We start from the raw sequence: 24,557 nt of genomic DNA on the forward strand, positions 1-24,557 counted from the left end.
CAAAGTGGCTGCAAACAATATGGAAAAGTCAATAATTAATTTCAGATTTCCAAATGTAGTAGAGACACTGGAGCTTTCTCTTCTTTTCGAAAGAGATGGTTTCTTTGTTAGGAATATGCAAGCATGTTAATTTATTACTGTGTGGTTTCTCTTTTTCCAAAGCTTGTCGAAGGCCTAATTTATGTGCAAGACTGAAAGCTGTTTAAACGGATAATATGCTTCCTTCATGAGAAATACCACCCCTTTATGCTCCATTAAATTCAGACGTTGACTCCATAAGCTACGTACCAATTATTTCTTTCCAGAAACAGCAGCATAGTTTTTTCCACAAAGGACAACAGATTATTGTAGTCTGCTATTAATCTCCTCATAGTCCACAAAATACAAAGGACCCTAGGGAGAAAACAATTGAGTAGCTGTTTTAACATTTGCAAAAATGCTATATGGAGAGGAAATAAAAAGAAGATGCTTGTCTGTTTGCTACTTCTAAATTATTTAAAATCTCCCCCAAAAGATAGCAAAAGCCCTTAAATTAATCAATAATGACCTGCTGACATAGAAGCAGTACCTGTGAATGAACACAGATGGATCTTGAAGTGGTTGATCTTTGTTTCCCCCAACATCATGTATAGCCGACCACTGTACTTACTTACATCTTACTGCATGCCCCATTAATTGGATTGTGCAGTGAGTGAAATACCTATTAACATCCTAAAATGGGTTCTTTTATGATATCAGCATTGTTTGCTACGTAATAATGGGCCAATTCTCATAGTAAAACCGAGAAAAATATACTAGCAGCTCAGCATAACTCATCATAGGCTAGAATTTAATATAATGACTGTGGATCCTTTGGGGGTGTGAATTACTCTAAGTAGCAAGATTGTTTACAAAACAATTGATGCTGATACTCTACATGTATCAAGATCCAAGGAGAATTTTAATAATGAGAAGCCTGTAGCTGAGTTATTTGTATAAAAATTTTGATTTTTCTCATTCATCTAGTCAAAAGTATTTGAGTTTTAACTTTCACCCAGCAACTGTTTATTGAACATTTATCAGTAATATCAACAAAAGGAGGGTGGAGACAGAAATGCCTCTGCCTTTATAGAGCTTACAATCAAGTATAGTGCTGATATTTTAATCTAAGTAGTTTTTTTATACTCTAGTGGCATTCTTTTGGTTCCTTCCTTCCTTTCTTCCATCCTTCTTCCTTCCCTTTTTTTAAAATTAGCAATCCCTTTGTTTCTGAATGAGAATTTCCCTCTGCTCTATACAAATGGACCAACATTTGGGTGGCATGATCCGCAGATCAAAGAGTGAGCCCTGGGCTAGCTTAAGACAATTAGTATTTTTCGTGTCCCTGGAAATTGCATCAAGGAAAGGTATGTGTAAACTGATCAGAGCTCATGAGATAACTGGCAAATATTAGTGGAGGGTTTTAGGGGAAAGATATGTTCTCCTCCTTCCTCAGTAGCTACCAGAAGAAACTCTGACTGTCCCCCATGACTTGACGATGTGAAACTATGAACACTGAGCTGCAACTGCCAGAGGTGAGTTGGAGCTGGCCCTCAACAGCCTCCCGAGAGCTGATTTTACAAAGCCCTCTGCATTCAGTGACATCACATTTTAGGCCATGTTGGGAGTATTTACACCATAGAAATCACAGTGCTACAAATGAAGGCTGTTTTTTCTTCTTTTCTTTGTTTTTTGGAGAGGTAGCTGCGGAGAGTCCATAGTGTCGAGACAGCATGAGAGCCTCTAATTTGAACTATTAGATCAAGCTTTACTAGAAATCTGTCCTACTTCTGGAGTTTTCAGTTATGTGAGAATATAACATTTCCACAAAATAATGAAAGTTTCATGGTCAATGTGCAATATTTTCTGAAAGCAGAACATTCTAAATTAGCATTACTCAAAGTATGTTCTAAGATGCGAATTGAAGTTTCAGAAAAAGGTAATATGAGCACTGGGAATCTTAAGAGAGGGATTGACAAATTTGAATATGTAACTCTTCTTCTCAAGGTACATCTGGTGGGCTCAGGGAGTTGATAATTTGGAAAAGACAGTTTAAGTGTTGAAGACACGTGTTGCCTGCAGAGGAAAAGGTTGAGTAATTAAACAAAATGTGGTATTGACCTCAGTACTGATTCGAATGATCAGATCTACTCCAGTAGAATTTGCAATGCCATATCTGTGATTCTACACTGGTTACTAGCCAGCTAGTCAGTGAGCTTAAGAGCTGAGACTAAAAGCAAAGAAAAATCCAAAATAACAGTTTGGTCAAATTAAAACTTCTGTTTCAATCAAGTGGAGTCACTTGATTCTGCTGAGGCTAAAATAAAATATTTAGTGAGTATCAACAATGAACAAATAATTTCTATTATATTTTTACTAATTTATTAAAAATCAGAAGTAAAGAAGCTATACTTAAACTATGATATGACAAAGAAATTATTAATAGAAAAACATCAGTCCACTTTCTAAAGCTAGTTTTTGTACAAAATTTTTTTCTTGTGAATTTATTGACAATATTAGAAAGAGAATTAGATCTTAAGTATTTCATGAAGTCCTGATATGTGTCTGACACTTTTAGAAGTACTGTGCCATTTCATTTTCATGGCAACCTCATGGACAAAGGTCTGATATATTCTCCATTTATTAAGTAAAGAAATTGAAGTTCCAAAATGACAAATTACTTGTCAAAGTTTGTGTCCTGTGAGGGCAAAAGTTTGGCTTCAACTCCAATGTCCATACTTAGCTGAATTAGATCACATTGACCAAATATCTCGATGCATATTTAATCTCAGCCCCATCAAAAGGATAAATATATTCAAGAGAGATGAAAACTAAAGGGGAAAGTATTTTTAATTTTGTTTAGATGATGGAGAATACGAAACAGGGGGAAAACCACTGGAGTGGTTGAACTAATTCTAACATATGTCCAAGTTGAGTTATAAACACTATTTGCTGACAGTGCTTATCATGAATCTGGGAGCTTGTTCTCCGACCTGGGTTGGTACTAGGAAAATGTTGGTAGGGTAGAGGAAAATCCCAACACATGGCCAGACTCTCATGATCTTTAATGTGTGGGATAAGTAGGGAGTTCTGTTAAGATGTAATAATCCAGTAATTCTATTTCACAGCATCGGACACATGACTCAGAGAAACGGGAATTTGGAAAAGCAGAGCTGTCCTATCAAAATAGCCTTTAAAGCACTAGCTGTGTGACCTTGTGTGAGTAAGTTCACTCTTAGTGGCGAAAGTTTTGCATCTGTGACCTGGGGGCAATAAAACATATCTTGTCAGGTCATTGTGAAGACTAAACGAGATGGTAAGGAACTAACAACAGTGCTTGATACTTATTTTAAGTGTAAACTTCATTTAATGTTGTTAATGTTATTGTTATTACAAATGAAATGTTTTTCCTGGCTTTCTCATTTAGTAGCTGTAAGATCTTTCACAAATCACTGGGTCTCTCTAAGTCTTAGTCTTTTCCATTTGTAAAAATTGTCCTAATATACTATCATGCTGATCTTACAGTGTTGTGTTTTGAGAATTAAACTAAACACTGCATATAACAGTACTTTGTAAGATGTAAATTGAGGAGTGATGTATTTATCATGTCCTCACTACAAAATCATAAGAATCTTCTTAATCTACACCATTTTCCCCTCTGTACCATTTGGTAGAGAAGGCCACTAACTTTCGCTTAAATAGTGTAATTCACTTTTTTCTCAATTCTCTTTACTCATCTCCTCCTTTCCTGTCTGACCAACTCTTTTTATTTTCCTTTGCTGAATGCGGTTTCTTTCTTGACCCTTTGATTGAAAGTGTTCTGCAGGGCTCCCCTCAACTCCCTACTATTCTAACTCAATCTCCATTACGCCTATGGCTTTGACATCTAAATCCCTTTCTATAGCTCGTCCTAGACCCAAATATCCTCATCTTAAAATTAAATTTCCTAAATGAGGTTTGACAAAGACTAAATGGTTAGTGATTGTCAAAATACATAGAATAAACTTCATAAAGCTCTATCCAACTCCATTATTCCACTAGATATTGATAAAGAGGTAATTGAGTTGTAGAATCAGATGCCATTAAAATGAGATATTTATCATGTTTCTTGGCTATAGGCTTTTAGGAGAAATAAGTAGCCTCAGAGGACAAGCTAAGCAACTCTGGCCTAATTCAGTATGGCAGAGATCATTCTAGTATTTAATTTATAGCATCTTCCTCTTCCTCACCCACTTTCTTCTCCATGAAATATTTATTTAGTATTAATTGTGCATAGAATACTATGTTTTCCTAAGGAACAGAGGGGTGATCCTAGGATGTGAAAAGGATTATTTTTAGTTTCAAGTTGCTCACATATTTTAAGTGTATACTTACTCCTTGCACTACCTTTAGCTTTTGGGTTATCATAAATACCAGTTACACAGAAATATGAGCCCCTTTGTAAATATTCAATGTGAAAAAGAGTCTTGCTTCTGGTTTGAAGTCAAGTCTGGAAGAAGAAAAAAAGTTAACTCCATCAGGTGAAAATCTATACATACGTCTGAATTGAACAAGTGGTTTTTTTCTAAATTGGATGATAACTCCTCTTTGGGAAATAATTACTATTTTGAACCTGCTGATTTTATGCAGAGTCATAATAAGCCAGGTTGACATATGAATAACTGACCTGTCTAGTGCCTTAGATACGTATTTTACTATATATTTAAAGCATTGAAATGTAGTTTTCAAATAGTTTTCTCATTTGAAGATGCAAAACTCCTCGGACATGAGGAGGACAAATTTACCTCAGACAAAATGACCTTATAGAAGTCACCTGATTTATTCAAATTTTGAATTCGAAATGAGTGAGGCTGTCCCCCACTGCTTGAACAAATACAAACATAGCGTATCCTGAAACTCTTTGGGTGAAAATACTGTATATAAACTACTTGTAGTTTGTGTTAGCAATTGATAGCATATGGCAAAGAGAGAGAAATGTAAGATTACTTATAAAAAAAAAGAAACCAGGGGCTGGCCCCGTGGCTGAGTGGTTAAGTTTGCGCGCTCCGCTGCAGGCGGCCCAGTGTTTCGTCGGTTCGAATCCTGGGCGCGGACATGGCACTGCTCGTCAGACCACGCTGAGGCAGTGTCCCACATGCCACAACTAGAGGAACCCACAACGAAGAATACACAACTATGTACCGGGGGGCTTTGGGGAGAAAAAGGAAAAAATAAAAAAATCTTAAAAAAAATTTAAAAAAAAAAAAAAAAAAAAAAAAAAGAAACCACTGGCAAAAATATGACCAAAAACTCTTTGGAATTGTTAAATAGGTTTATTGCTGTAGGTGTAACTGGAAACTTACCAGTCTCGGGAAAAACTGAGGGGTTGAGATAAAACCAGGCTCACATCTAATCATTGGGTATTTCAGGATTAATAAATCTACTATGTATAATTTCTTGGTTGTTGGAAAACTCAGCTATAACATTTGGTCTTATATATCTCATTTAATCATCTTTACAATTCTGTGAAGAAGGTATTTATAATTTTCATTTTTGCAGATAGACTGTTAGGTTTATGAATGCTAAGATGCTTTCTCATGGCTGTACAGTTGGTCCATGGCAGAGGCAAGATTTAAATTCAGATCTGTCTGGTCCTTGGGCCTGTGTTCTTTCCACTGTCCTATGCTGTCATCTCATTGCCTCTCTACAGACTGAAGCAACAATATTGTAATATTCTATATAATGTGATATGATTTAACACTAGCCAGTGATTTTTCATGTCATGGAAATTAATTTCACGCTAATCTGTTTAAAGTAAACCACTCTGTCTTCCCTATGGTCCAGGCCATGTGTTGGTGGGACAGATGGTGTGGTCTGAGGTCATGGAAGAGTGATATTGACTGATCTGTGTGGGATCATTAAGATGTTATGGCCTAAAAGAGTCAGTACATCCTTACAAAGTTTATGAACATGAAAAATATAGTTTGTATACTCATATTTTTCTTAAATATATTTATGGAACTATATAATGTCTTTTTATCTTTCTAATTAAAACAATGCTGAAATATTGAATACCGGGATCATTTTAAGGACAGACTTTTTATGAATAGAACATTATCATAATAATAGGTTTTATAGCTTAAAAAGAATATTATCATAGTTAGTTTACTCAGTGGACTAACGTATTCATTTACTTTCTATAATACAGCAGGTTTTAAGCAAGGTACTGGGGATATATCACTGAGTGAAATAGACAAAGCTGCCTGTCACAGTCTAATTACACAAGGAAAAGAGTGATTAAATCTGATACAAAGGCTCTTAGAGACAAGAACCTGGTTTTAGGAGAGCACAGGAAGCTGGCTTATAAAGGGTGCTGGAGGGAGTTTTCTCATGATAGAAATAAATTTGAGCTGAGATCTAAAAGATGAACAGGAGTTAACTAAGGTAAAGAATTTTGAGAGAATGTTCCAGACAGAGAAAGATGTATATGCAAAGGCCCTGAAGCAAGAAGAGTATAATTAATTCAAGGAACTGAAAGAAGTTTGACTGAATCAAGGCAGAGAATAATGTGATGAACTTGCAGAAAGAGAGAAGGTTCAAGCCACACAAAGCCCGATAGGACAGGTTAAAGATTTTGGTTTTGGACTCAGAGTATCCATTGAAATAGTTTAAGCAGCAGCTGATCTGATCAGATTTATGTTTGAAAAGATCACTCAAGCTTCAGTTTAGAAAACCTTTAATGTTACCAGAGTGTACAGAGGGAAAATGGTAAGCTGTGAAACAAAAGTCAAGGCGAAAGAAAATGTTAGATTGGGCCAGGGATGCAGGAGAAGTGGAGGCCATGACAGTAGATGAATGGATTTTGGATTTCGTAACTATTACATGGGTCTTGGTATTTTGTCTAGTAAAATTAGATTGTTTTTTGTCTTGAGTGAGAAAATAAGATATGGAATGGTACATTGGAGATTTTCCAAAGGAGCAAGGGAACAACTTTATAGAGTGTAGTTGAACTGGGGGTCCAATGAGGTGGAGGGAGAATGAAGTTGTTTCCCATTGTACCCTATCTGGGCTACCAGAAAAGGGCTATTCACAGAGATGGACACTACTGAAAGAAGACCAGGCTCAGACAGGGAGATTGGCAGCAGTACAGTGCAGTGGTTAAGAAATTGACCTCTGCCCAGGAGGCCCAGATTCAACTCGTGGCTCTGAGACTTGTTTGCTGTGTGGACTTGGACAATTTATTTGTATTCTTTGTGCCTTATTTTCCTCATTTTTGAAATGAGGATTATGAAGATAATATTACCTAACTTACTGAAAGCATTATGTGGCACAGGGCAAGAGCTTAATAAGTTGCTATGATTATTATGAGTCATTTGGGATGTATTGCATTTTAGGTCTATTTAAACATCCAAATAGAGATGTTGAGTAAGCTTTTAGATATATGGGTCTGGAGTTTAGAGGAAAGGTCTGGACTGCAGATAAATTTAGGAGTTAATAGAGTTTAGGTGGTAATTGAAATAAGGGGAGTGGATGAAATTGCCCCCCTAAGAAAATATGGAGTGAAAACAGAAAAGGAACTAAGACTTAGTTTTGAGAAGCCCCACCATTTAATGGCTAGGTAGGAGAGGATGGGCCTTTTAAAGAGACAGAGGAAAATTAGCCAGACAGAGAGGGAGAAAACCAAAAAACGTGGTCTTGTGTACATCAAGGAAAAAAATGCCCATGAAAAAGAAGAGAATGGTTACTGTCACCAAATGTAAGGTCATATGAGACAAAAGTTGAAAGATGGCTGTTGAATTTAATTACACAGGGATCATCATGTAAGGTCAAGGATGATCTTAGCAAGGGTTGTTTTATGGAATTATAGGGTCAGATGCCAGAGTGTAGTGAATTGAAAAATAATTTGGAGACAAATAAATAAAAACAAAAAGAGATAAGTCTTTCAAAAGTTTAATTGAAAGGAGAGGAGAGAAATAGAATTATTTAGAGGGATGTGGAATGAAGAAACCTGAGGTTTTTAAAGATAATGTGAAAAAACCTCAAATCGATTCTATTAGGAAATGGGCCACATATTGTAATTTCAATTAGGAATTGACAATTCCAAAGAAGTAAAGTAACCAGTGTGTCCATACTGAAAAGAAAGAACTCAAATATTGGTCTTATATTATCAATTTGGTCAGCTGCTTATCCTTTCACATAGGCTGTGTCACATTCAAACATCGCATATGTGAAGATGCTATTCACCAGAAATATATACAACTACCCTGATTCCCTACACAGAAATATATGACTACTCCAATTCCTGTATTCTCCACAAGTTCCTACTTTCTTCTACCAGTTTCTCTATTGATAAGTCCTGATTCTGGACCAAATCTTAACACTGACTCTGGCCTTCACTCCTTTTGGCCTCAGTAGCTCCTATCCTTTAGGGGGTTATTTATTTCTGTTTCATACCTGCACATTTCCTGACAGACAGACAGTGTATTGTCTTATATTTGCAGACTGCCTGCTATGTTCTAGTCATTGTTCTAAGCACTAGGAAACAGCAGTGAACAAAAAAAACCCCACAAAATCTAAGCCCTCAATGAGCTTACTTTCTGGTGAAGGAGAAAGGTAAATATAAGCAGTCAGTACTGTGTGCATAAATGAGTGAAGTAACTTATCCAAGATCAGAGAGTGGGGGAAATGTTTGCACTCTCTTGAGTGATTCCACTTAATTCTACTTCGGAACTTTAGGAGAATTTTCCAAAAATTTACTCAGCAACCATTCTGCCTATGTTTTGTGAAATTCTGAGAATTACATAGAAAATCGTCAAATTTTAATTTGAGTGATTCTTGTACAATTTTTGTAGTGTGATTAAATATCTTGCATTTTTCTTGGAATGTGATTATGGTTGCTTTGCATCACTCGCTGTATTTCAGGGTTGTGTGATGCGAAGGCCACCCAGGTAATCTGACTTCCTACCAATCTTGGGTTAATCAGCTTTAAGGTGGTCACAAAGTACCATAATGCTAAATTCTGGACACTCGTATTTTACTAGAAATATTTTCCTGCTGCCACTCCAGAAATGGTCTGGGTAAGCTCCTGTTTTATGTCACATTGTGGCTTGGAGCCAGTGTTTGGTAGAGTCCATTGCATGCCACTAGGTCTGATAATATGTTTTTAGATCCTCAACAACCATTCCCTTAAATAGCTGTGAACGGAAGATGGGAAGGAATCGGGTGAGGACTGCGTGAGCCTAAATCTAATGTTTGGGCTGCTTGAGCGTCTCAGTGTGCCAACAAATGACTACAGAGTGATGGCACAAAGGAAATGCTTAATGCTGATCTTCTACATATGAGTCTTGATACTGGATTTTGCTGCCTTTATCTAACTTACTTATCTTTTGTTGACACCAATTCCCTCTAGCACTCAGTATGAGAACAGTTGAAGCAATAGGTATCTCAAGAAATAGAGTATTATTTATTCATCTACTCCTTCATTTCATACATTTTAATGACCACCTATTGGGCAAGTTAATGTACAAGTTGTTGGGAATCCAAATATCAAAGACACAGTTAATGCATTCAAGTTGATTACAATTTAGTGGAGAGAGACAAAAAATAAACAGAAAATTTAAATAACTAGTGATAAATGGGAATGTAGCATAGCAGTTAGCTGTCTCAGCTCTGGAGTCTGGCACAACTGGACTGGGAGTCTAAATTCTGTCACTTGGAGTTATATAGCCCTGGACAATCATTTAACATCTGCGAAGATACAAAGATGTTATAAAGATTAGATAAAATAATTCAATAAAGTATGTATCACAGTGCTTGGCATATAATAGGTGAGCCTGCATTATTTTTGATATTGGTGTTTATTATTATATAATAGAAGCATACACATGGTGATACTAGACAAGAAAAAGGACATTGGAGGTGGAATGTCACAAAAAACTTTCTGAATAAGTGACAGTCTGTTTCTTGATGCTTGAAAGATGAATAGAGATTAGGAAAGGCAGAAGAAGTAAGGGAGGGAAGGCAAAGGGTTGATGCAATGGCTGGAAGTGCATAATGAACATTTGGAGTGCTACAAGAAATTCCATGTATTTGGAGAAAAATGTTAAAATGTGGATGTGGGAAAGTCAGACCATGATGGGGCTTGTGTGGTATCAGGGTACTGCAAAACCACCCAGATTCCATCTTTTCATGGATCTTGGCCATGTGTAAAACCCAATGAATTCATAAATGAACTCATGAATGTTCTTTTCTAAATTTCAGTGTTTCAGCAACATGTTGCTTGTAGTAAAACTAAAACCAATTCAAAATATTTGGCTAAAATAAGTTTGAAATCATTTTACTTACCATTGTGCTAATGGAAAGAGTTAAAGTTCAGCTCATAGGGGAGTGTCACTTTTCTAATCCTGCTTTTTATGACGCTGGAGGTAAGAAGTATCTCTTTCTTAGAAATGGCAGAGTCATTGCCCTCTTTGTTGATCTTTTTGCTTCTGAGAGGGTGGAGAGATGAGCAAGAGAAGTACTCAGTTCCTCTTGGAAAGAAGCCCAGCCATCTTTGATTCTCTCTGCATTTTTTATGTCTTTTAAATATGTAGGCAAGGGGTCCTGATATAGCTCCAAGACCTGGGGAAGTATAAAGTCAGTTATGATCCAGGATTGTGGAGAAGCTTTCCTTCTGGCTTGTTCTTTCTCTGCATCTAGTCTAGGCAAAATGCCTTCCTACATAGGACTAGGTTAGGTCATCCTAGGGAATATCCTGGAGTGTGGAGCCAAAGTCCAGCTAGAAATAACATGTTCTTTTATTGTTCTCTCTACTATGCTTTTATGTTCCCCCAGTGGCAGCAGTAGGGGTATCTGCTTGTGGACCAAACTCTGTTTCAGGACTCCTGGGTCTCTGTCATCTCCCCCTATATAAAATACATCAATGCACACCACCATTTTGACATGATGTCTGATCAACTACCTCACATGCTTACTGTAAGGATTGAATAAGCTACCATATGTGAAACTTTCTTTAAAGTTGACTCAGATATGGTTGGTAATAGCCATTCATTCTGACCTGAGGATTCACAGGATCTGACTTTCCTTTCTCTTTCACCATTGTGAATGCAGGGGGAATAAAATGAACCTTTAGATTTACTTTTATTCCCCATTCTTGTTGAGTTTATATGAAAAGCACAAACTCACCATTAAATAATAAAATCTATATATTGCCCAGAAACATTCTAGTGGTTGCAAAATAAGATTCTTTATTCAAGATGAAGTTTCCATTCCAAGTTCTTTTTTCTAATTTTTTTTTGAGGCAGTTTTTCTTCACAGAGAAATTGATCATATCTTTACTAAAAACAAACGAATAGCAACAGCAAAAAAGTAGCTCAAGGTCAATAAATGTAATGTTTTATTGGATAGATTTCTTTTTATTGAAGGGTTTGCAATGGAGGTGATTACGTGGGAAGCGAGGGATGGGAGAGACTGAACTATTGCTTGTTCCACATTGTTGGGAAATTTGGGAACTTTACCTTTTTTCAGGTTTGATTCTCTCTTTGTCAAGAAGTGAAGTTACGCTTGAAGTGAATGTTAACAATCTCGGTTGAGACTAAAGAAAGTGCTAGGCTGCTTCAAAACAGGATCTCGCCACTTTTGGCATAAGGTCAAATTGGCAGCACCAGCGATTCTGTTGTAGTCTGTTTTCTCCAGAGTTCACTGAAAAGATGAGTAATTCCAGGAGTCTATGTGCTTGCTCCTTTTCTTTGTTGTTGAAAATTTCCTTCAGTGAATCACTCGGTAGCTACTTTCTCACATCAATGTATGCTCAAAATGTTTTCTCTTTTAATTAAACAAGATAAAAAACTTAGGCTTGGGTGGATATGGGTCTCCCAAAGTTCTCTTTAAGAATAAAAGGGCAAATAAAATAACAATGAACAAAATAGTTGACCTGAGGCCCCTTGTAGACAACAGCTATCACCTCAATTGCAGACCTGCATGTCCATCTCTGATTACTCCCTGAAACATCTAACCCATGGCCAAGTGTCTTCTGTGGATCTCCACCAGGCTTATCCTGCCTATATCTCAAGGTCAGAGGAAAGAAATTGAACCCCTTGTCAATGACCAAACTTCCTCTTTCTGTAGCCACTGACCTGTTGGATGCAGAACGTTTACTGCACCTTCCATGTAAGAGACCTGTTTTTTTCCTCTTTTTTTGATTTATTCTATTAATATCTGTTGTCCATCTACAATGTGCTAGATACGATCTAGGTGCTGGCATTATTATAGAGAAAAGTCTGACAAAGATCTTGCTTTCATTCTAATGAGGTGACAGCAATAAAATGAACAAATGAATGATATTGTGTTAGATAATGAGAGATGCCATGAACAAAATGACCAAAATAAAATTAGTTCCTTTGGTTTTATAGTTAATGACATTTGATAACTTTATGCTACCAGCATTGTTTTCAGTTTTGTGAAATTCACCTCTTGCTAGGTCTTCACAGATATTTTAATAAGTTAAGAAAGACAGCAGCTAGCTGAAGTCATTGAACTGGAATTCCCTGTTCATCACTTTTCTGTCAGTGAGGCTGTCTTTTTTCCAATGTTGTGGGATATCTTGTTCTGTCTCTTATCTTTGTTTCTCGTTGAGTATCTCTTTCATTTCTCTTTTCTCACTGGCTGCAGACAGGACTTTTCTTCTGCTCATTCCATATGTAGCCGGATGCCAATAGACTCAGATTTTATTTGTTATAACATCAGTTAACTTGAGAGAGAGGAATCTTGGCAGTGGTTACTTGATTCACGTTCTTTGTCTGGACTTTATTTTATTTCATCCTGAAAAACTGACCATTGTGCCTTTTCTAATTCAGGCCTGCTGGCAATGACTTTCTCAACTTTCATGTACTAATAAACATATAAGCAGAAAACTATATAAAAGGAATCAATTATATAGGCTTCACATAACGAGTATTTTTTGTAAGCCCTTGAGAAGATTTACAATAACTGCTTCAACGTTCTTTTCTAGGGTCTGTTTTTATGGATTGCTTGCTTTTTTGATTTTGAGTTCCTTTTCTCTGTTGCTTCACATGAGCAGTGGTTATTATAGAATGGCCATTGCTAACGGTGTGTTACAGGTAGTCTGAATTATGTCATCTTCCTTTAAAAGTTTTTGAATTTTGTTCTGCAAAGAAGTTAACATCCTGGGAGCTCTTTTTCATCCTGGCAGCTTGGCTTTACTCTTTACGAGAGCAAGTATATTTCACTTTTGTCGTTAGTACTAGTGCATCCCACACTGTAGGACGTGATCCTTACTTCTGGGTTCTGACCTTCTGAGATCTCAGCTGGATGCACAAGGTGCTCAAAGGGGTCTCTTTACACTTGCAGAGCTGGGATTCCAATATTTCCCAGTACCGTGAGACTTCCAACACCTTTGTTCAGTTTCCACCTCTGAAAGAGTTTTACTCTGCTAGTTTTTGTAGACTTTTGACTTACACATTTGCAACACAGACATTGGCAAATGACATGCCATTAACCCCTGTGAAGTTTTCCATGCTCCTCACCCCTGCTAACTTTCCTTTCTCCAATATTTTGCTCTCAACTTCCAGCAGGTTCAGTAGTTTCTTCTTTAGCTCAACAAGCCTGTGATTCTTCTTGGGCTCTACCTCCCTTCTATGACAGAGAAAGTACTTCCAGTTAGAAAAGTAGGGTGAGCGTTTGCTTTTTTTCCACTCTCAAGGGTCATCATTCTGTTCTGTTTGATGTACAATGCTTGAAGAGTTGTCTCATATATTGTGTTCATTTTTACAATTGATGGGAGTACACATCCAATATAAATTATTCCATCATAGCTAGAATTGAAACTCAATGTTTTCTTATAGATTCCCCTGGACTTACTTTTGGCTTCATGCTTCCAATATGAACGTTTTAGCAAATAGACATGTCCTCTTGCTCTTTTAAAAAAACATTTTCTACATAGCTGGTGCTTAATAAACCACTTTTGGTTATTTATTACTAATTATAAGTTTAAAATGTGAAACGCATATTTGAAAAGAAGTCCAGCATATTAGATAAAAGCCAGTCTACTTTTGCCATCCTTTGTCCGAGATAGTCTGTCTCAGACCCCTGTGCTTTAGCTCCTCAATACAGGATTTTTCAATCATATTAAGAATCTTGGCTACTATGAAACATTTCTTTGTTTTTCTCCCTATCACTTTAATATCTTGACAATTTCTAACATGATATTCTTTCTTCTTTACCTCTTCAGTCCACACATTCTGTCCTGAGGGACAGACCAACTATTCACTTGACACATGAAGCGGTGACTGGGATGTACCTATTTTCAAGGTAAGTGGGTTTGAGAATGGATTGAGGAAAAGAAGAAGGATATTAACATTTATCATTTGGATTCTTTAAATTTAGTCCTATAATGATCTTAAGAGTTATGTAGTGTTTTTCCTCTTTTGCAAAGACAATCATAGTAAATAATTTCTCCAGGAGAGACAGGCCCTAAACTGTTAGTATCTTCCTTCCCAACCCCCTCCACTGGATTTAGTAAGCTTCATTTGAACCTTAGTAGTGTTACTGTTAAAATGTGCATAACACTGCCAGCCTCACAGGTGTTTTAGACCTTTAAACATTGTTATAAATGCAAAGCTCCAGGCATATATTTGACTAGTTTCCTCCTTTCTAGGAAATTTTCTTGAGGACCCAGTTTATGAATGGTAGAAGTGGGTTTTGAGTCAGTACCTCATCAGTGCCTCTAACCTTGTAGTCTGTACTCTTTTTAGAGCACTGTGCTATTTTTCCAAACGATTGGTAAGGGTAGGCATAGGATGAATTTCTTTGCCGTTCATCTCTGAGTCATACAAAATATTCTCTGGTAGTTATTCCAATTGAATTAAAGTTTTCTCAGGCTCATTGGATGAAATTTCTACCACTTTCAAATATCATTATTAATAGACATTTTAAAGGCACTGTGCACTTTTTTACTTATTGAGTCTGGTGCCATTACAGAGAAAGAATCAGCTTCTAAGTTTAACAGACTCTGAACCTGTGATGTCTTTTCAATCTTATATCTTTGCCCTTAACAAGAAGCAACCAGATTCAATGAAAGACTCATTATAGGGTCACCATGATCATATATATATCTCTCTTTGGAACCTGTGACAACTGTTGTTTGTGTTCACTCCCTCTGACTGCTTTAAGGAAAGCATACAAGAAATGTAGTAAGGGTCTCTTTGATATTACTGTGGAGAGTAATCACATTTACACTTTAAAGAATGTCTAACATTGCAACTGATTATTTTCTAGAACTTCAGAACCTCTTTCATCATTCTGGTATTAGAGACGTATTTGTTGAATGAATGAATGAATAAATCTCTTCTCATTGTTCAAAAGTGTGACCCATTCTAGTTGAAGTGAGGCCATTTGTTTTATTAGCTTTAAATTCAAACAGATCTGAATTTTAAAACCTGGCTCTGCTACTTTCATGATCATAATTATGTGGTCATAACTTCTAGGAATTACATGAAATACAGGGAGAAAAAATTAGCAACCAAATCTAGTTAATGTGAAATTACAAATAATAGTATTCTGGTGTAAAAAAGTCACATTTTTATCCAAGAAAAGAATATTAACAAATAAAGGAACCTATTAACTATTGAATTTAAAACCTCCTGTTTAAGGAAATGGTCTGATATATTCGCATGTGAACATATTTTAGTGAAAAGTTAGAAAATTTCCAGTTTTTCAAGTGTTATTTTAGAAAATCAATAGATATGAAGAATATTTATGAAAGAGGGAGGCAGCAAATTAGGAATAAATTAGAAAGAACACTGTACTTGTGAGTCTGGAAGAATGTATTCTACACCTGACGGTGCCATTGACTAGTTGTGTTCTTTATAAAAATAACTTTATCTTTTGTAATCTCAATAATTTTGCTAAATAATGTCCACATTCCTTTTACTTCTAAAAATTCCATGACTCAAAGAACATATTCTGTATGCAATGTTAGCTGCTTTAATATTACACAATTAACCAAACGGAGTTCTAGGTTATATTGAATTAAGTTTTCCCATTTAATGATATTCCTAAATTAGCCTTTACCACTTTCTATCCAGTCATCGTTTCACCTTCACCCATATATCATTTCTTAATTCTCTAGGAAAAGGAGACCCGTATGAAAATTCATCTTTGAGCTTACCAAAATATTCCTTAAATAACATAAATAATATGCATAGTTCTTGAGTTAGATTTCTTGGATATTTCTTTGTAAAACTGTGCCTAGAATTTAGCCCTTCATGATTTGTCATAAGTCTAGGTCATTCCACTGCTCTTATCTGTACAGCATCAATGCCTTGTGCTATCCACTTCTTGGGATTCATTTATTAAGAGGCTGAGATGTGAACATCTGTCCATGTTCCAACTGAACAAATCATTCCAAGTCACCTTTCTAACCCAAAGTTCAATGGATGAGGCAGACCATGATTTATATTTGAGGGTTTTTGTTTTGTTTTTGCAACAAAAGCCATTCTCTTACTGTACTCTCAACAACTGCCTGCATTGCATTAATCAGACCTTAATTAACAAGGAAGAAAGGTGATAATTTACATTTATTTCAGATTGACACATTGTACTTTATTTAGCAAATGAGACCTGTCAGGCACTGCCTGTGACGCTTAGATTGAAGACAGAGTGTCGAAAATATGTCTTCCACCTGCCTGTGCCTTTGTAGGAGGGAGCTTTCAGTGTGTTTACACAGGGATCATTAGACGTACCTCATGCTAAGCTTTCATGAATCTTTGAATAAGAAATGCTCAAAGGTCATCAGGTATGAAATATTTTATAATGACACTCTGCCATAAGGCAGGAAAGACTGTGATTTATCCTCAAAAGTAAACGCAAAGAGGATAAAGGAAAGGAAACACACAGCCTCCAAACTGTTGCAGGTCTATCTGAAACAGAGAGGAGGACTGAAACTATGAGGATCAAGGCTAGGGAAAGTTTATTTACCCAGTGTAATTGTGCATTTCCAAGTAAGAGTTGGAGGTCTGAGGTAAATAGGTGAGCATCTAACTGGTCATCAGCTTTTGAGAAAGAACAATAAATTGTTATCAAATGTCAGGAGGGGAGGAGAATTTATGAATCATTAACACCAAGCTGCTAATTCTACGAGATGAAAACAGAAAATTAGAGATGATAATTGATTTTGCCCATTCTTGCCTTTTATTGAATATATAGGTAAAGGCTGAATTTGAAATTTAAGTTTAAGAGGTGAAACTGACACTTAAAGTCCTTGTTTTCCTCTTACCCTTTAGTCTAAACTTATTTTCATGGCTTTTATTACCATATATTTCACCCCACAGTCTAAACCAGCAATGAGGAAGTCCTGCAAGCTTCCATCTCAAGTATTTGATGGGCCTGGACCCTGACCATCCCCAGAGCATGCTGTGGGCATGCAGGCATCCACACCTTTGCTCATGTCATCTCCTCTGTTGAGATGAACAGTCCATCCATTCTATATAGTAAACTCATTGTGGGCTTTAAAACATGGTTCAAATCTCATCACACTTATGCTGATATTGTAGAAAATACATCAACTTATAGGTCAAGGAGCTTAAATTTCCATCAATTAATGATATAGAACAAGTTTCTTAACCACTGGGAAACTCATGTACCTCATTTAAAAATATGAGTGGTTTTGTCGAAATAGTAGCTGCCATTCTATCAGAGACAAAAGCTCTGCAGAGGAGAGGGAAATCTCTTGTTTAATACATGCGGTCATTAAATACATATATAAATATATATATACAAATATATAAAGCCAAATATAGATGGAAAAGACGTTATAAGGTATGATATGATCCATGATGCCAAATCTGCATTGTTTCACAACACGATACTGGATTAATGATGATTTGAATAGAAATGTTTCCTATTACTCATGAGCTGTGCAATAGGAATATTGTTTTATTTTCTCAGGTGTGACAAAGAAAACATATTATTTGTAGATTAAAGTTTTCAATTCTGCTTTATAGGGAAGTCAGTAGGAATTAGAATAATCTGGTCCACTTTTCTTATGGATTTCATTATTGTGGATAAGTTGTTCTATGGTTGTGCAGAGGCAGAACTGAGGCTAAAACTAAATTCTTGTCTATCTCCATGATTTGAACTCCTACCTCTAAAGTAATAATTTCTAGATCTAAGAATCTAGCTCCAAATTCTCTTTTAAATTTTAGATTTTTTTCAGATTGCTTGCTGACATCTCTACAGAGAATATTACACTAGTATTATAGACACTAATATTTAGTTATTTTTAATAAACATAAAAATGCCAATGCCTCACACACCTGTTAGTTCTTTATCCTGATTTCCCACTCTTCTGGTCACCAAAAGTCAAAATTTGTTTCTTTCACTCCATCTATTTCCAAAATCTGTAGTGTCTCCTTCTAAAGTTGTTGATTGCTGGCCTGTCTTTTACACCCACCACCTAGATCATTGCTGATGATTACGGCATACAGGTGCTGCCTCTAGCCTTTTTCTGAAACCATTTTCTCTATACCAATTCATTCATATAAATTTCTCAAAAAATATATATTTTTTGAGCCATACTGTGGCTCCTCTCTGCCTAGAGGACTAACTTTAATTTCCTCAGCCTAGAACATCTTTAAAAATGGTTTAATAACTTCTGTTTTCAAGAATTCAGAAGATATCTCTCACAGAGGATAGCTTGAAAGTCTGAAAAACATATAAAGTACATATGTTTGAGGATCTTGGAGAGCTAACAATGAGTTGAAGAAGTCCACAGCTAAAATTTGGGAGAAGAAAGAAAGCCAGGGAGATGATCCTGGAATTGGTCCTGGTAATGTGTTCAGATTTTGGGAAGGGGTCATCAGCCCGAGAGTCTGAAAAGTACTTTTGAGAGCCTCATGAATGGGTAGGCACATAGTTGGAATTTAGGGCCTGATTTGGTCCCACTACTACCTGTGCTTTGAAATGGAATTCCAAAGAGCTTCGCCACAAGAGGTAAGTCTCAGTAGCTAAGCCCTCCCACAGTCTGAAGCCTAGCATCAGATGATTTCTGGGCTTGAAATTCAACTAAGGTGATCTCAGGTTATTACACTTCCCAGGAGCCTGGCAACTGCAAATCTAGTCCTCTCTGGAGGAAAATAGCATCATCTTAGTCCTTAAATTATTTCAACAAATAATTTTTCAAACACAATATCTGGGATAAAACAAGAAATGACAAGGCAGATAAGTAGACAAAACAACCTGAATAATAACAAGCAAAAATAATAAAGAAAAAGGGTCTGCATATATTGGATGTATTGGACACAGACTTTAAAATACTATACTATATTCCAAGAGATAAAAAAAATCAAGACCAAAAAATTATGGCAAATCACTAAAAACTATGAAAAAGGACATGAAAAATATGAAGCATTGAAAAATTGTAATTAATAATGTTTGGAAGTTGAGTTTAACAACCAGAAGGTACAGGTGATATAAAAATAAGTGAATTATCTAAAATGAAGCTAAAAGTTAAAAAAGATGAAAAATATAAAAATAGATATGACATATAAAGAATATAGTATAAAGTTCTCACATATCTTTGTAATTGGAGTCTCAAGAGAAGAAAAGGACTATGGCAAAAGTCATATGTGCAGAAATAACGTTGGAAGCTCTCTAGTACTCTTTTTTTTTTTTTCTTTCTTTCTTTTTGAGGAAGATCAGCCCTGAGCTAACATCTGCCACAAAACCTCCTCTTTATGCTGAGGAAGCCTGGCCCTGAGCTTACATCTGTGCCCATCTTCCTCTACTTTATATGTGGGATGCCTACCACAGCATGGCTTGCCAATGGGTGCCATGTCCACACCCAGGATTCGAACTGGCAAACCCTGGGCCGCTGAAGCGGAATGTGCATACTTAACCACTGCAGCACCGGGCCGCCCCCTCTAATACTGTTGAAACAATTATGCCTTATAAACCCAAAGCTTTACGGCCCATGTGTCAAATAACAAATCTCAATGGAAATTGAAAGATATTTTGTAGTAAAGGATGATAAAAACACTACAAATCAAATCTTGTATGATGCTGGAAAAGCCATGCTTACAGGGTCCTTTATAGACTTAAATGTATACATTAAAGGGGAAAAAAGGCTGAAAAAATCTATTAGCTAAGTATCTTTAAGAAATTAGAGGAAGAATAATAAACTATATGTAAAGAAAGTCAATGGAGCACAAAATAAAGGCCATAAATTAATAGAAAAGTAAAACAAGCAATAAAGAAAATAAGCTACATGCATTCAATAAAGTAAAACAATTAGTAAACTGGAAATTTCCTTAATCTGTTAAAGGGTATCTTCAAAGACCTTCAGCAAATAACGTGATAATGAGGAAATGCCAGAAACTTTCCCTTTTAGACTTGATCAAGTGTCCACTATCTCCGCTCCTAGTCAACATTGTTTTGGAAGTCTACACAGTATATTAGAATGAGAAAAAAAAATAAAATGTAGAGATTGGGAAGGAAACGACAAAACTGTGATGATTTGCAGTTCACGTGATACATGGAAAAACCCAAAGAATCTAAACAATTAGGATTAACAAGTGGTTTTAGGAAGTGTATTTCCACACAGGAACAATAAGAATCTGGAAAATGAAATAAAAAGGATACATTTTTATAGCATAAATAGTGTGAAATGTATTGGAACAAATTTAATGAAACATGTAAGACCTCTCTATGGAAAACAGTGTTGAGAGAAAGTAAAGAAGGCCTAAATAAATGGAGGAAAGTCCATGTGCATGGATTGGAGGATTCAGTAATGAAAAGGTCTACATTCTCCCAACCCAAATCCTGACAGTCCTTTTCTGGGGTAGAGGTTAATTACAAAATTTATGTGGGAATAAAGGGTCCCAAAATATCAGACACTTCCAGAATAGATAGGAAAGACTCCTTCTATCAGCTATTAAGCCTTATAATAATATTACTGTAATTAAGAGACTGGTATTGTCACAAGAATTGGAAAATAGATTAAAAGAAATAACAATCCAGAAAAAAAACCCTTTTTGCGGACTTTTTGTTACCAAGAGGGCACTGCGGAACAATGGGGAGAGGTTGATCTTTTTAAGAAATTGTTAGAACAGCGACATTTCCATAAGAAAACAGTGAAATCGGATACCAAGCACAAAGCTTTTAGATCTGTCTTTTATAAGATAATATAGGATAGTATGCTCACGACCTTAGGATAGGGAAAGCCAGCGTCCTTCACATGCAAGTCATTTGCCTGCTGTACTTAGTTCCTCACTGGGTTAACCTGTCTTGCCCTGTCCTGACCATAGCTTGTTGACCAGGCAAACTTTAAACAAACAACACCTACCCGATAAGCCACATGCCAGCCACAGGCATTTATGGTCTGCTGGTAAGTAGATGAGAATAGTTGATTATATATTTTCTCTCAATTTTTTGAAATAAGAGCTATAAGAGTATATCGCTCAGCAAGTGGTTTGCTCCTAATTCTGCCCCATTAATTAACTTTCGAAAAGAAAACCCGGCTCATCCAGTTCTATTTAAAAGTTGTTTTCTTGCTTATATTCCATAGGGAGGTGCCTCAGAATTTCTACTATTGGCATAATGTTTTAATTCTTTTGGTAAGATTTATATCAACAGTCTTCATTCTTAATCTTAATTACATTTGAATACCAAAATCTATGTTTTACCTCTAACTGTAGCAGAAAGGTTTACCTAATTTACAAATACATCTGATTATTAAAAACATATATGAAATTCAGATGGAAATTTTAATTGATTTTTTGTTTCTTTAAAATATAAACGTTTTGAGTCCAGACATCTAAAAATAGATAAACCAGAAAGTTCAGCAAAAAGAATAAAAGGTAAAGAAAATGACTGAACAACTGGTTTCAGAATAAACTAGGGGTGTTTAATATAAATACCTGAGCTAATGCTTCATATATATTTAAAGAATGGAAAATAATAACCTGATCCAAATTCTCAAAGAACAGAAATATTAAAAAGTGAAATCTTTTGTCACTCGTAATTGACTCATTCCCATATCTGCCTCCATATTGAAACATTCAATAATTTCTATTAATTCTGTATTTATCTTATATTCAATAATCACCTTCAGGAAATTACCCTCATGATCTTTGCAATACACTAGCAACTTCTCTCTCACCTCTATCACCCAATTCTTAAATTCCAAAAATTGTTGCCAAGCTATTACTCTTTTGTAAATGCATGTATCTGTTATTCAGTGAATAAATCTTTATTTACTATTCCAAAGCATTAGCACTTTGATAAGATTTAGATATTCAATCTTAATTGGTTTAAAGCTTCTAGCCATCCCCCACCTACTCCTACCCACTTCTAATGCTCCTTTATGCCAACTCTGGGTAGATGTTATCATGTTTTAATTCCTGTCCTTAAAGTTTCTAATTAGCAAAGTCTTGCATGGCATTTGAATGCTGCTGATTAACATCTAAGAGAATATCCCCATAACATCCCCATTGTGTATTAAATCAATTCAGTTTTTGATAAATTAATTTTTCCCGTATTTTACAGAAATCAGTCATTTTTCCATATTAATTTCATTTCAGAGAGAACAACATAATTGTCATTCATCTCCCTGTAGAAGCTACTAATTTCTAAAGTGGTTTAAATCTGCTGAAAGTCAACTCACTACTAGAAAGTAAATTAAAATTGACAAACAGACATACAACACTAGGGTTGCTGGGGAAGAGTTAGATCATTGGACTATAAAAAGAAATGTGTATGTTCCCAAAATCAAAACCTCTCTCCTGCAAAATATTGTTCTTTCATTCCCTTTGTGCCACAGTTATTACGTTGTAGAAAAGCAAGTTGATAGAAGTCTCTTTCTCTTGCATTTTTATACCGACCAATCTTCAGTTTCCTCCTTGTCGAAAGTCATCAGCTTGGTAACATTGTCAGCTTTCTCTGCCCTGGGATTATAGAATCAATGGGATTCTCAGGTGGCAATCACTTTAGCAATCACCTGAGCCCTATTTTCTACATAAAGACATTGAGGTTCATGTAGGGGTTCCTTTGAGGTCACCCATCTAGTCACTTTAAAAGCAGGAATGGTATAAAGGTTCATTCTTCTAGTTTACTTGTGCTATTTCTAATCAAGTCTGTGTTTCTCTTTATGTTTTCTTTTATGTGTTTGCTTTGCTCACACAGGTAAAATGACTGCTTTAATGGTAATGTAGCATCCTCATGTCTGCACCATCCATCCCCATGTCTGCATCATCCATCCCCTTTCTCCCACAGCTGCTGCTGAGCGAGGCTGCCCTAGGCTCCAGCTTATTGGATTCGAGAGGAGCAGCTGACTCCCACAGAATCAGTCACAATCTTTGTCCTGTGAATTAGAAAGTGTGAGATGGGGCTTCTAAAGCATACCAATTCACAGGCCCTCCTAGAGGTCAATTAAAGCAGAAATATTGGGGAGAGGCCCACACTGTTTAAACCCCCAGTTGTTTCTAATGGTTAGAACTGAGAACCACTGATTCCTTTCATAGTTTTCTTATACCTCTTTTCATAGGCTAATTTCTGGGTGCATATATGTGAATTTGTATGTATATTCATATTATGTATATATATGTGTGTGGCTCCATTCATATACATTATCCTGAAAACATAATCTTTGGCTCTTACCCTGATTTCTATAACTCTATCGTATTTTTCTCTAACTTGAATGAACAATTTTGATTTAGTGTTCATGCAGCACTAGTCTTCAATAATCTCCTTTCTACCGTATTATTCCATATGATATTTAGTCGTGTGTCAGCTGAACATTAACTACAAAAAACATCTATTTGTCTGTTGCATAAAACATGATTAGAATTCCAAACAGTAAATTAGCCCTTAAAATAACGCATGAGTAATTTATCATGTATAACACTCTTCTGATAAAAATATATCTATATAAAATGATAAACACCATTATTTTGATTAATGGGTTAAATTGACCTTTTCTTTTAATTCACTTTTTCATATTACATTTATTAAAAAATACTACAGAATTTAATTAATGTTTAACATTGAAAATTGTGTTTGGTAATTGGCTTAATTTTTTTACTAATTGGTTACATATTAAATCCTCATTTTCGTAGAACACAGCTCATTATCAAGAATAATAATTCTAGTCAAGAAAATATTCATCACTTTATTGGAGTTTTTCTTCCTAACAATAAGAAAAAGGTTCATTTTTATTCAATTGATATTCAATCAATAGTTAGGTATATTAACCTTAATCAGGCAAACTTCTTACCATCTCTAGCTTATGGTTTATAGATATAGTTAACCAAGTATGTGTGTGGGTGGGTGGGTGGGTGGGTGGGTATTGTTTGCGTATATATATATATATATATATATATATATATGTATACACACCCACCCACCCACACACACACACATACATATGTATTTACCCAAGTATTGTGTTTAAACAGAGTTAATAACCATCCATAAATGCCTATTGTTTAATTGCTTAATAATTGCATTACTGGCTCAAAGTTATATGCATGACAAAGCACCTTGTTATG

At 35.8% G+C, this 24,557-nt stretch overlaps 1 long non-coding RNA gene across 1 annotated transcript in view; it reads left to right on the plus strand.

Moving 5' to 3' along the window:
* The window catches only part of LOC111770189 (uncharacterized), a 96,024-nt gene that overhangs the window by 2,728 nt on the left and 68,739 nt on the right, over positions 1 to 24,557 (plus strand). The window lies entirely within an intron of this gene.

This window comes from Equus caballus, chromosome 23, assembly GCF_041296265.1.
Source record: "Equus caballus isolate H_3958 breed thoroughbred chromosome 23, TB-T2T, whole genome shotgun sequence".
Classification (NCBI taxonomy): Eukaryota; Metazoa; Chordata; class Mammalia; order Perissodactyla; family Equidae; genus Equus; species Equus caballus.